The sequence below is a fragment of the Nerophis ophidion genome, linkage group LG08, assembly GCF_033978795.1.
Source record: "Nerophis ophidion isolate RoL-2023_Sa linkage group LG08, RoL_Noph_v1.0, whole genome shotgun sequence".
In the NCBI taxonomy this organism is placed as follows: Eukaryota; Metazoa; Chordata; class Actinopteri; order Syngnathiformes; family Syngnathidae; genus Nerophis; species Nerophis ophidion.
Genome location: NC_084618.1, coordinates 72313730 through 72328677, shown reverse-complemented (window position 1 = coordinate 72328677; position 14948 = coordinate 72313730). Strand labels below are relative to the sequence as shown.

Here is a 14948-nt window from a genome sequence, read left to right as displayed (position 1 = left end):
ATATTTTACCATTTTTGGCTGACATTAGGGGCTTCACGGTGGCAGAGGTCCTGAATAGTCCTGGGTTCAATCCCGGGCTCGGGATCTTTCTGTGTGGAGTTTGCATGTATTGCCCGTGAATGCGTGGCTTCCTCCCACTTCCAAAGACATGCACCTGGGGATAGGTTGATTAGAAACACTAAATTGGTCCTAGTGTGTGAATGTGAGTGTGAATGTTTCCTGTCTATCTGTGTTGGCCCTGCGATGATGTGGTGAATTGTCCAGAGTGTATACTGCCTTCCGCCGATTGTAACTGAGATAGGCACCAGCGCCCCCCGCAACCTCAAAGGGAATAAGCGGTAGAAATGGATGGATGGATGGCTGACATCAGACTCATTCTACTTCAATATAGGGCAGACCAACAGTGAAATGCTCTAATTGCTTTGCCTAGTGTAGGCGACATGCTTGGTCATATTTTTATGACTTATTTTTGTAATTCAATGACTATCATTCGTTTGTTTTTTCTCAGCCCTTGACCTTTACACTTATTTTCTTCAATTCCATGGATGGAAAACAAAGTTATGTCAAACTTTAGTCTTATGCTAATTGCTAATGCTATTAAGTAAATTTAGATGTTTTGGGCCAACTAGTAGAAGGGATGTTTGTTTCTACCTCAAGTTTTTGCCTGAAACTGCACTTTTTTGGGAATTTTGCCTTTCGGCCCACCAAACATCACCCAAATAGAATTGATAAAACAATTAAAACAAGAGTTGCTCATGTATGCAGTAGCAGCAGTGGGGTGAGTAGGAGTACTCATTCAGGCCTGGAAAAAAAATCTAAATAAATTGCAGAAATGTGACTTTTATCAGCGATTAAACAACAAATTATGAATCTTCTACCCCGAACAAGTGCTCGAGTCATTGTTTTCTGGAGGACTTTTTAAGCGGTGGACAAGCAGCAACGATGGTAGAAATCCCTGTAACCAAGCTTCATCACCAAACTTGGTCAAACATTTGTAAGTAGATATAATTGGTGTATAAAGATATTTAGTTTGTTTTGTATTGAAATTTTTCATCTAGTGATGTCGTTGTATTTGTGGTCCTGTTGTTTTTTATCAAAGTAACAATCAAACCTCGCTTGATACATTTAGTGTTAAATTTGACCAGTAGAGGGCGACAACGCTAATAGTGATAAGTCGGATACAATGTTTGTTGTGTGAATGTTATCTAATTTCTATACTGTATGTGTAAACATTTGTAGTTCATCGTATAAATATACTCACACTAAACCTTCTATTTTCCATCCATCCATCAATGTTTTACTGCTTGTCCCTTTTGGGGTCGCAGGGGGTGCTGGAGCCTATCTCAGCTGCATTCGGGGGAAGGGGTGTACACCCTGGACAAGTCGCCCCCTCATCACAGGGCCAACACAGATAGACAGACAACATTCATTTGTTTATGTAAAATACACAATGGACATTTTTTCTGTAAAGTACGCAATGGATGTTATACTTTTGTAATGTGTATTTTGTGTTTATATTTTTAGTCTTACAAACCTGAATGAAGGAATGAGTGGAAAGAGAGAAAAATTAAGGGAGGAAGATAATTAATAAAGAAGGAACATCATGAAAAATGATTCTTCATGCTGTTAACTAGCTGCACGCGCTAGAAACGATTAGCGAGGGCAGAATAAATAATGTATTGACAGTGCAGTGTGAAAGCTGATGTGTTTACTTGGCAAATAATAAACGCAGTCTCAAAGAAATAAAACCTTCGGAAGCACTTTCTGACAAAATATCGACACTTGCCCTTGGGTTTTTTAAAAACTGCGGCCCTCCTCATTATGTAGCTCAATAGCCCTGGCCTGTGTAATACAAAAGAAGTGGCTAACAATGACGTGAATAGGAGTCATCAATTCTCTCTATGAATATTGACCAAATGTTAACGGCATTGTTATTGTAAATCTAGCATAGAGGGACTACTTTTTGTAACACGCCGCCTTGATCATAGCTACTAAAGCTATTGACATAGTGAGCTGCTGCATCGCCTCTCATTTGGTAAAAGTTTGTGCTAGATTATAAATCTTATAAAAATCCCATCAGAAAGTCCAGTGAGAGTGGAGATTATACACCACATGAATGTTTTTATGTCCGTAGTTTGTATTGCTTGTTTAACACTTAGCAATACTGTAACATGATGCTTAATGTTTCTCTAAAGCTGGATCTGCTTATCACCCAGATTCTAAAACTTGCAGCTCATCCTCCTTATATTCAGGCTCAAAAATACATTTTGGATCATCATTTGTCCCAAAGTAGTCGCCGTTGGCTTTCATAAAGTCTTCCATGATTATTGGTAGTTGCTTTTGTTGATGGCAATAGCGATTGTTGTGATGCGCTCTGTGAAACTAATGCGCCACCAAAATGATTCGGGAATGCTTAAAGTACCAGGAGAGTGGAAAAACAAATTGATTTTATATGCTTAATTGTGTTTCATTGTATTCACTGAAGCGATCGGAATGAGAATCAGCACCTCCAAGTCCGAGTCCATGGTTCTCGCCCGGAAAAGGGTGGAATGCCATCTCCGGGTTGGGGAGGAGACCCTGCCCCAAGTGGAGGAGTTCAAATACCTAGGAGTCTTGTTCACGAGTGAGGGAAGAGTGGATCGTGAGATCGACAGGTGGATCGGTGCGGCGTCTTCAGTAATGCGGACGTTGTACCAATCCATTGTGGTGAAGAAGGAGCTGAGCTGGAAGGCAAAGCTCTCAATTTACCGGTCGATCTACGTTCCCATCCTCACCTATGGTCATGAGCTTTGGGTCATGACCGAAAGGATAAGATCACGAGTACAAGCGGTCGAAATGAGTTTCCTCCGCTGTGTGGCGGGGCTCTCCCTTAGAGATAGGGTGAGAAGCTCTGCCATCCGGGAGGAACTCAAAGTAAAGCCGCTGCTCCTTCACATCGAGAGGAGCCAGATGAGGTGGTTCGGGCATCTGGTCAGGATGCCACCCGAACGCCTCCCTAAGGAGGTGTTTAGGGCACGTCCAACCGGTAGGAGGCCACGGGGAAGACCCAGGACACGTTGGGAAGATTATGTCTCCCGGCTGGCCTGGGAACGCCTCGGGATCCCCCGGGAAGAGCTAGACGAAGTGGCTGGGGAGAGGGAAGTCTGGGTTTTCCTGCTTAGGCTGTTGCCCTCGCGACCCGACCTCGGATAAGCGGAAGATGATGGATGGAGGGATGGATGTATTCATTGAACCAAATCCAATTGTATTTACAATCCGCAAAGTATGTGAAAATACTGTTTGAACATCACAAATTCGGTCAGCCGTTTTGAATATTCCGCTCCTAACGTCTTCGGTATTTTCCTTACATTGACGTTACTGGATTAATACTTCTGCACTCTGACCGTATTTTGAGATCAGTCATACAGGAAATACGCAAAAATGTGCTGTTTACACAATCCTTATATAAGACATAAACACGTTGACTTTTTTTTATGCATTCCAAGTCGTAAATAAATAAATATCTAAAAAGTCAGTTAACGATGTAGTCAATGGGGCTCTCTTTCATCCATTAAACCCTCTAAAAAACCATCCAAAACCCACCCAACAACACTCTATACACGTATCGTGACCTGAATAATAACCAAATATTAGCGATGTTGTTATTATAGATGCTAATGCAGACAAACTGTTTTTAGCAGCAGATTGATATCACACAGCGAAGTAGCCCTTTGCTGCTGTACTGTGAGCTGGCCGCGATGTCCTACTGCGCTTGCATCGTTGCGTCTTTGTTCGTAAAAGTAATTCTAGATTATAAATCATCCCTCTCATCTGGATATTAGAAGGATTTAGCCATGAATATAGAAGTTGTTCATCTGTGACATCCAATTTATACCTGGGGATGGAGACCGTGTCTGCAGGGAGACTTTTCCTAGTCAACCCTTTGTGCGCATCATGAGTAATGCTTCATTCAAATGGGAAGATATAGACATCCTATCAGTCGTCATTGCAGTGAGAGCAGACATTGTACAGTAAGCTATCGTTTTGTTATGTTTGTAGTTTGTATCTCTTGTTCAGCATTTAGCAATACTGCTACATGACGCTAAGTGTTTCACTAAAGCTGGATCTGTTGAGCAGAGCTCCTAAAACCTGTAGCTCACCCTCCTTACATTTAGGGTCAAAAATATAAAGTTTGGGATTACAATTTTTCCCAATGGTGACGTGACTGGCCAGCTCATTATCTCTCAAAATGGCTCTGGATTCTTTGTGAGATTGATCCTGTTTTCATCATATCTATTTCGTCGCAAACTTGGTAAGTCTTTCAGTGTCATACATCAGATATATATGATAATAGCTTCAATATAGACGCAACTTGTTTTCCACTCTACTAATACTTTAAAAAGACCAAATTACGGTAAATACTACATGATATTATGAATGTGCCTGTTACATTACATAAACATACAGCATGTATACAAAACGTTTATGGATGTTTTTGGATGATCGAATCCTCATTACCTGCATTGTTAGCCACCTCTTGCTAGTGTTTATTTATGGTTTAGAATGCATAACAATATGTGTGCCTGTCTCATAAAAATTGTGCATGATAGACAAAACTCCCCAAAAAGTGCAGTTCTTTTTTAAAACACAACAATTAGCCAAGAGACACCTTATCTTAAAACATTGTACAGGTAATTGTTAGGTCCTAAGACACTTTTCAGTTTTTAGGTCATAGCTGTGATCTATAAGAAGTCAGTTTGTGTATTTTTGGGCCGTGTCCTACTTTCACTGTAAATGAATGGATTGTGTAAATGCAAATGTGTGTGTCCGGCCTTTTAGGTTCCACTTGGTAGAACAAAGAAAAGTGGTACTTGATGTAAAGTGGGTCAAAACACGTTCAGCCGCTTTGACATGTTGGCCGCGGTGCAGTTTTAAACACGTGAAGTGGAGCGCGTGATGCGGCCATCAAACGTGGGAACTGGTTTGGTGGGGGGGATCAATTCCAATTAAAGCCTTTTGTTTTCCCACTCTTTTGTGCCGTGTTGTCCAACTTGTACGTTAGTTTCTCATGAGTGGGACGACACGGCGGGGCTTGGACACAGAGCCCCAGCCGACGGACGCGAGAAAAGCTTCTCTGAGCTGAGCTTTAGCTAAATCACGTGAAGGTGGAGTGAGACAGAAGAGGTCAGGACGGGAAGGAGACAAAAGGCAGGTGGCTTAAGGGATCAGACTTTGACTATTGTGCCCATTTGTCACCAAATAAATAAACATTTGGTTTGATTAACGCTCACATTGAACCACAAGTACATGGTCATGGTAGTAGTTACATTATTGGTATTCATTTAAACAAGCTCAAAGGGGAACTGAACTTTTTGGGGGAATTTTGCTTATTATGAGAGACAAGAACACAAACGTCTTTTTTTTTTTAACGGTTTTAAAGATAATTAAAAACGCACGCAAGATTGGAGTCGTCACCATTGTAGCCTTCAAAGCCCTCTAAAACAACTTCAAAACTCTCCAGCATTATTTATATACACACTGCAAGTCTTTATATAATGTAGTAACAGACATGATCATAACAATATGTAATATGTACAGTATTTACCGTAATTGTAATCATTTATTTATTCCCCCAGGTATCAATAAAGTACTTTCTATTCTATTCTATTCTATTCTATTACGGGACTGATTTCTTCCGCATTTATCTCTGTCTCCATAGCAACGCACGTCAGACATTGTGTGTTCATCATGGCAGACTTGGAAACAAACATTGAAGACAAGTATTTTTGAAAGAAAAATGCAGATTCACAACCTTTTACTATTGAAGCTTGATTATACTCCGGCTTATATAAGCAAGCACAAAGAAGAGCGAAACATTGGAGCAGACAGAAGCCGGGAGAAGGGGGATGAAAGTGATTTTGACGCTATAAATATGGAAATTGGAGCCAAGCTATTTGAACATAAATGGATTGCTTATCCAAAATCGACAGGAAACGTGCCCAACCATACACTGTTTGACTAGCTATGTACAAACATAACATGAAATGTGGGTTAATATTTTACAGATACTATAATATGATTGTTCACGTTTTTCAGCCAGTAAAAATTGGTGTAGAACCACAGTGTTGTGCATTACAAACTCAAACTTGCTTTGTGTTGACGTAGAAGCCAGCTCATCTCTTGCCGTAGCCAGCTTTTACAGTTAATACCATAGCATGGCGATGTGTTACTACCCTAGAAAAAAAAGTTCCTCAGTGTTCACTCTTACAATAACAATGTCGCTTCAGCTTGGTTATTATACAGGTAACGGAACGTAAATGCAGCAACTATTAGATACTGAATCCAGTGATTAAAAAAGGACTAAAACAAAGTGTTACGAAATGAAAATGAATCCATAAAAATACAAACCAAATGGAATTTAGTTCAAATATTGGAATTTTGCTTGTGGAGTGCTGGTTCAAAACAACCTTAATAGAAGTATACGGTGGAAAATGTATTATTTTTGATTTTGTAAGTCCAACATCAATATGCTCAGTAGTTAGATATACTGTATTTAAATAAAAAACATCCGCATGTCAGCTTTGTGTTACACTGTAGGTGGTTATATTGTAGCGTATTATTGTCAGTGTTGTATCAGTTCAACTATTTTTTAATTTTGGCTGTTTTTATTTAATTTTTTAAAAGATGGATTATTTAATTACACTCTAGAACGTGAGCCAATAAAAAATTAGCTGGGGGCCAGGCCACATTTTGGGCATCCCTACTCTTTATACCCCTCTGAGGATGCTCAATATGGCAGGGAAACAGGAGTTCAGAACATTCAGAGAATATAACATATATTACCAGTTTAAGATAAGCATAGTGTATCCCTTTCTTCTACTGTATCCTTTCTAAAAAAAAAAAAAAGAAAATAAAAAAAAACATGGTCGATGCTGTAGTTCCTGCTCTGTAGGGGAGGTGTAGTTTCAAGACGAGGATTAGCAGAGTTAACTTCATTAGCATTAGCATCTGTCATGGTGATGTCACTCATCTGCCAACAAACAGCACTGTGGGAACCCTGCCGTCAATGCAGTTGAAAGGAAATTATTATTTTTTCAGATTTTGGCTGTGATCCTCCAGGAGTCATTGGTGTTTAAAGGCTTACAGATACTCCAGTACTGAGAACCATGTCATGATTACACATGACAGTTTGGATTTTGTTTGTTATTTTCCTCTGTTCAGTATCATTTCCTGTACTGGTTCTTTTATTTTGGTTCTTCTTCCTGTTAGACTCCTGTTTTGTTTTGCACCTGTACTTCCTGTTTAGTTTCCATGCCAGCGCACCTGTTTTCTATTTCTAATCAAGTTAATTTAGGTTCACCTGTTTCACCTTGCCAGCGCTGGATTATAGTCTTTTGTCATTGTGCATGAGTTAGTCTGCTGCCACTACGTGGTTTGCACTGACCATTTGTATCTGCTGTTTGCTCTTTACGTAAATAATTAATTTTTTTGACCTGCACCCTACCTTGTGTTTCTGCATCCTGGGGTCCCACTACCAGTCGACATGCGCACAGTGCATACACCAAGGGCCTGATTTACTAAAGGTTTGCGTGTACGAAACCCTGTCCAAACCTGATTGAACACACAAAGCTGATCTACTAAACGTGTTCAAGTGGGTTGTATCTGTTAAGTGAGCAGAATAAGGCGTGCAATCCATGTTGCGTGTGTTGTATATTCAAAAAATATGCTGATCATCAAATACTGAGAGGAGAAAATGCAAATACATATATTTAGCACAGGCAATGTGATTTATCAACACTCAGCATCGTTTTGCGAGTCCTATTTTGCGTTTTATTTAGCACGTGTTAGAAGACGTGCAATACTGACAGATCCACACACAGCTGCAGGATGAATGCTCGCGCTGCACAGACAGACAATAATATTTTCTTTGTGTGTGCGTGTGTCAAATTTTTGGACAGTCAGACATAAAGAATATTAGATATTGTCTTTTTTAGCAATTTCCTTTTATCATTTTACAGCCACTAAATTCAATTAATGCATTTTGGTGTGTGCTGACTTTTTTTTTGTCCTTTGTTTTTTTTTCCATTTACGATACTATACCTTTTACATGAAAAGACGTCTGTCAGTATGCATTTCTTTGCGTTCTAGTTCCAGACGCACAAATGCAGTGATGTGATCCACAGTTTTGCCCACAGAACTAAGTGTCAGTGTGGATGTGTATCTTTTGGCTAGATTGTGATTCAGAAAATATGTTACAGATTATAGATGTGTGCTGCTGGTTCAACACATCACACACAAATAGGAGCATGATAACATGAATGTGCAGTAAATGAGTCTCCGAGGTAAAATTTGCACGCAAAATCCTCATTTAGCAAGGATGGTCTGCACCACTTTTCAATTGCACACTCAGTCTTAGTATAGACAAGAATAGAATAGAATAGAATAGAAAGTATAGAATAGAATAGAAATTACTTTATTGATCCCTGGGGGAAATTCAGCACCACAGTTCGCTCACAATAAACAATAATAATTAAAGCTGCAAGCAGCGTTGGTCGGGTCCGCCTTTGGCCGCTGCCAAGCCCTGGTCTAAGTCAGACCTATATAAAGGTCTTTGTTTCATGTCTGTATGACATTCCTAACAGAAGTTACAAGCAGTTTTGTCTGGGTTTTTTCCTAGGGGGCGCTGGAGCGCAATTTTGACTTTTGGGGTATGGTTTTTTATTAGATGGCAATTTTCGCCAGTCCTGATGTGTGTGTAAAATTTGGTGAGTTTTGAAGCATGTTACGGGGGTCAAATTACAGATCAGCGTTTCTGGATGTTGTTGATAAATGGCTTTCGCTTTGCATAGTAGAGCTTTAACTTGCAGCACCACAGTTCGCTCACAATAAACAATAATAATAATAAATAATATAGATAGAAAATTGATGGATGGATCAATAATATTAATATATTCTACATAGATTCTTCATTTAAGTGCACAGTACACAATTACATACCTCATAGTACAGACAATTTTAATTTCTAAGCACATCATATCATGCCCTAAGAGGGGTGACATTTGACAGACTATTAGTTGCAAAGTCTCACCCTGCAGTGATGTTTTGCTTGCTCATGACCTCCTTTTTCAATTAAATCCGACTTATAGTAATTAATCACAGTGCCACATTGTGGTGTTTATGTAAGAAAAATGAGACAAAATGTCATATTTGGCCCATCTTTTGCGTTTTTGTGTGCTTTTTAATTTTAGGAATTTTGGATAATTAATTGCCAAACTGCTAAGTCCCGGTTGATGGTGGCTGTGTTTTTCTACCAATCTTGCTCATATTATTTCACATGTGCTTTTATTTTTGTCCCCTAAAAGTGTGCACCAAATTTGGAAGTAGTTCAGTTCAACACCCTAAAGTTACAGTGGGTGTTTGTGTGTGTGAGAAATTGAAAGTTGATATGACTTGTGGGGTTTTAAGGGAAATTCTTCTTTTTTTGGTATTTTGCCTGTCGTTTACACTCCTTTTGAGAGACAACAAGACAAAAGTTGTTGTTTTATTGCATTCTAATTTTCCCTCGGTGGTTAGCAATGCAGCTAATGGGAACAATCCGTTCTGCCTCTTAATCACTTTGAAAATACATCCAACAATACTTAATTTACGTTCCATGACCTGTATAACAACCAAACTGTAGCGACATTGTTATTGTAAGAGCAAACGCTGAGGAACTCTTTTTCTCGTGTAGTAACACATCGCCTTGCGACGGCATGCTCTGGTATTAACCGTAAGCGAGCTACGGCAAGAGGTAAGCTAGCTGAATGCTTTTGAGTTTATAATGCACAACACAATATGATAGGACACCAATCTGTACAGACTGAAAAACATGATCATATCATAGTATCTATAAAAAAATAGCCCACATTTTGTGTTTTGTTTGTACACAGCTAGCACGACAATTTTATGGAGTTGTAATAACAGGCATGATGTGGTGCGTGCATCATGATCAATATTATTATGACTCACTCGATGGACAGTCAAGGTGGCTTGGGACGCTTCCAGTTGATTTTGGCTAGGCACTCCATTTCTTTCGGCATAGCTTGATCTCACTCTTAGCTTCCGTCTGCTCCGTTTCACCCTCTGTTTGTGCTTGCTTGTATAACCAGCAGTTCATCCTCTGTATATTCAGCTTCAAAAAGATAAGGTGGTGAGTTCTCATTTGTCCAAAAATAGTTGTCATTGTGGTCTGTTACCAAGTCTGCCATTATTAGAACACGCACGTGTTTCCTGAAGTAGGGACACACATTTGTTGCCGTACTTAAGAAGTGTTTTGCTACGGAAAATGAAATAAATGCGCCGAGGAAAGAAGTCCCAGCAGTGCTTAAAAACACCAAAATACGGTAAATATTGTACATATTACATATTGTTATGAATGTATCTGTCATAGTGTTGTCATGATACAAATATTTTGGTACAGGTACCAAAATATTTTGGTACTTTTCGGTACTTTTCTAAATAAAGGGGACCACAAAAAATTGCATTTTGGCTTTATTTTAACCAAAAATCTTACGGCACATCAAACATATGTTTCTTATTGCAATTTAGTCCTTAAATAAAGTACTGAACATACTATACAACTTGTCCTAATTAGTCTGCTGGCATATGCAGTAACATATTGTCATTTATCTTTGTATTATTTTGTCAAAATTATTAAGGACAAGTGGTAGAAAATGAATTATTAATCTACTTGTTAATTTACTGTTAATATCTGCTTAATTTCCCTTTAAACATGTTTTATCTACACTTCTGTTAAAATGTAATATTCACTTGTTCTTCTGTTGTTTGATGCTTTACATTAGTTTTGGATGATACCACAAATTAGGGTATCAATCCGATACCAAGTAGTTACAGCATCATACATTGGTCATATTCAAAGTCCCCATGTGTCCAGGGACATATTTCCTGAGTTTATAAACATAGTATAATTTTTTTTAAAACAAAACATTTTGTGATGCTGAAAAATACTGATGTAATCCTAGTACTATCGCCTAGATATGCCAGAGGTGTCAAACGTGAGGCCCGAGGGCCGGATCAGGCCCGCGAACAGGATTTATTCGTCCCGCTGGACAAGTTGGAAAAGCATAAAAATTTACCTGAAATGTTTGGATGAATGAAACCGCTGTTCTAAATGTGTCCACTGGATCTCACAATAGCAATTCTTTGTATCTTTGTAGATGATGCTACATATGTACAAAACAAACCACATGATGTTAGTACTTCAGCACTCCGCATCAAGGGTTGGAATTGGGGATTAAATCACCAAAAATGAATTCCGGGCGCCGTTACCGCTGCTGCCCACTGCTCCCCTCAACTCCCAGGAGGTGATCAAAGGTGATGGGTCAAATGCAGAGAATAATTTCGCCACATCTAGTATGTGTGTGACAATCATTGGTACTTTAACTTGAACTTAATTTATTCAGAAAATATAAATAACAACAAATAAATTATTAACTGCAACATGTAAAGGTAAAAAAAAAAAAACAACAACGTTGGGATTCGTACATTTGTGCTTGTTCTATTTTTAAACAAAGAAAACAATCTGAAGTTGTCTTTATTTTTAAGTTATCGTGGCATGATTTTACCTGTCCGGCCCACTTGGGGGTAGATTTTTCTCCACGTGGCCCCCAATCTAAATGAGTGTGACACCCCTGAGATACGCTATTGTACTTGGTATCATTACAGTGGATGTTAGGTGTAGATCCACCAATGGCGTTTGTTTATATTGTAGCGTCCCAGAAGAGTTGGTGCTGCAGGGAATTCTGGGAATTTGTTCTGTAGTGTTAATGTTGTGTTGCGGTGCAAATATTCTCCCAAAATGTGTCTGTCATTGCTTGTATAACCAGCAGTTCATCCTCTGTATATTCAGCTTCAAAAAGATAAGGTGGTGAGTTCTCATTTGTCCAAAAATAGTTGTCATTGTGGTCTGTTACCAAGTCTGCCATTATTAGAACACGCACGTGTTTCCTGAAGTAGGGACACACATTTGTTGCCGTACTTAAGAAGTGTTTTGCTACGGAAAATGAAATAAATGCGCCGAGGAAAGAAGTCCCAGCAGTGCTTAAAAACACCAAAATACGGTAAATATTGTACATATTACATATTGTTATGAATGTATCTGTCATAGTGTTGTCATGATACAAATATTTTGGTACAGGTACCAAAATATTTTGGTACTTTTCGGTACTTTTCTAAATAAAGGGGACCACAAAAAATTGCATTTTGGCTTTATTTTAACCAAAAATCTTACGGCACATCAAACATATGTTTCTTATTGCAATTTAGTCCTTAAATAAAGTACTGAACATACTAGACAACTTGTCCTAATTAGTCTGCTGGCATATGCAGTAACATATTGTCATTTATCTTTGTATTATTTTGTCAAAATTATTAAGGACAAGTGGTAGAAAATGAATTATTAATCTACTTGTTAATTTACTGTTAATATCTGCTTCATTTCCCTTTAAACATGTTTTATCTACACTTCTGTTAAAATATAATATTCACTTGTTCTTCTGTTGTTTGATGCTTTTCATTAGTTTTGGATGATACCACAAATTAGGGTATCAATCCGATACCAAGTAGTTACAGCATCATACATTGGTCATATTCAAAGTCCCCATGTGTCCAGGGACATATTTCCTGAGTTTATAAACATAGTATAATTTTTTTTAAAACAAAACATTTTGTGATGCTGAAAAATACTGATGTAATCCTAGTACTATCGACTAGATATGCCAGAGGTGTCAAACGTGAGGCCCGAGGGCCGGATCAGGCCCGTGAACAGGATTTATTCGTCCCGCGGGACAAGTTGGAAAAGCATAAAAATTTACCTGAAATGTTTGAATGAATGAAACCGCTGTTCTAAATGTGTCCACTGGATCTCACAATAGCAATTCTTTGTATCTTTGTAGATGATGCTACATATGTACAAAACAAACCACATGATGTTAGTACATCAGCACTCCGCATCAAGGGTTGGAATTGGGGGTTAAATCACCAAAAATGAATTCCGGGCGCCGTCACCGCTGCTGCCCACTGCTCCCCTCAACTCCCAGGAGGTGATCAAAGGTGATGGGTCAAATGCAGAGAATAATTTCGCCACATCTAGTATGTGTGTGACAATCATTGGTACTTTAACTTGGACTTAATTTATTCAGAAAATATAAATAACAACAAATAAATGATTAACTGCAACATGTAAAGGTAAAAAAAAAAAAACAACAACGTTGGGATTCGTACATTTGTGCTTGTTCTATTTTTAAACAAAGAAAACAATCTGAAGTTGTCTTCATTTTTAAGTTATCGTGGCATGATTTTACCTGTCCGGCCCACTTGGGGGTAGATTTTTCTCCACGTGGCCCCCAATCTAAATGAGTGTGACACCCCTGAGATACGCTATTGTACTTGGTATCATTACAGTGGATGTTAGGTGTAGATCCACCAATGGCGTTTGTTTATATTGTAGCGTCCCAGAAGAGTTGGTGCTGCAGGGAATTCTGGGAATTTGTTCTGTAGTGTTAATGTTGTGTTGCGGTGCAAATATTCTCCCAAAATGTGTCTGTCATTGTTGTTTAGTATGGTTTCACTATATGGCACATGTTTATGACAGTGTTGGCATTGTTCATACGGCTGTTGATTAAGTACGCCCTTCTTTCACATGTGATCAGTGTGTTCAAAGTTAAGGTGGTTCCCTTAATGCAGGGGTAGGGAACCTATGACTCGCGAGCCAGATTTGGCTCTTTTGATGACTGCATCTGGCTCTCGGATAAATCTTAGCTGACATTGCTTAATATGATAAGTAATGAATAATTCCACTTGTAATCACAGTGTTAAAAATAATCTTCAAAATATAAAACATTCTCATGCATTTTTAATCCATCCATCTGTTTTCTACCGCACCCGTACAAGAAGTTGCGTTAATGGTAAGAAGTTATTTATTTATTTTTGGTTAGTGTGGGGCTTGCCCTCCTGGGGTTTGTCAGACCACCAAGGACCAACATGAGAGCCTGTTTCAGGGTTACAATACTGTTTTATTTTCCAATAAGTCTCTCAGTTGCTTTCCAGCAATTGTATTTTTCTCTTTCGTTTTCGCTCGCGCTCTGGCTCCAGCCCCAACCCCGTCTCTCCTCCTGGCTGCTGCTTATAACAGAGCGACAGGTGATTAGATAACAAGGCCCAGGTGGGCCATCTACGCACCTGTCGCTGATTTCGAGGCCGGTCCTGGCACACCCCAGTTCGCTGCAAGCCGGCAGGCCACGCCCCCTCCACAGTTAGCTCGAGAATAACAATGTTATTACAAATAATAAGAGACCTATTATACTCTAGAAATGTTGGTCTTACTTAAAAATGCACGCGTTCAGTATTGTTCAGTGTAAAAAAAAATATTATATGGCTCTTACGGAAATACATTTTAAAATATTAGTTTTTTTTGGCTCTCTCAGCCAAAAAGGTTCCCGACCCTGCTTTAATGGTTAATGTTCTAAGCGTATTTTATCAGCTTTAGAATCCTAATAAACAAACATGTTTTCTTGTCTCTCTTAATGATTATGAATAGTGCAGTTCCCCTTGAATGCCAGTACTGCTATGTGGTGCATTTAGAATTTAAATAACACTGAGTAGGAGTGTAGTGGTTCAGGTGGAGAAGACTGAGCTTCCACAACTAAATCCATAGTTGGTTGCAACACTGTAGTACTCCCATCTCTCCTCCCTTCTTGCGTCTCTTTGTTTTAGTCACAAAGAACCTGAATCCATTCCACTTTTGGGTCCATTCATAATTAGCAGTGGCGCATAAACTATGCTCTCCCTCAGGACCACAGCACCCTCCCCAGAGAGATCAGGCCCTGTGAGATTGATAGTAGACACATTGATCAAAAAGGCAGACAAGAGAGGAGGACTAATGGGCGGTCGAATGACTACAAATGAGAGCT

The 14948-nt window shown here is 39.0% G+C and overlaps 1 protein-coding gene across 4 annotated transcripts in view; it reads left to right on the top strand.

The window, feature by feature from the left end:
* dnmbp (dynamin binding protein) overlaps positions 1-14948 on the top strand; it is a 113029-nt gene that overhangs the window by 73149 nt on the left and 24932 nt on the right. The gene's annotated exons all lie outside the window — the stretch shown is intronic.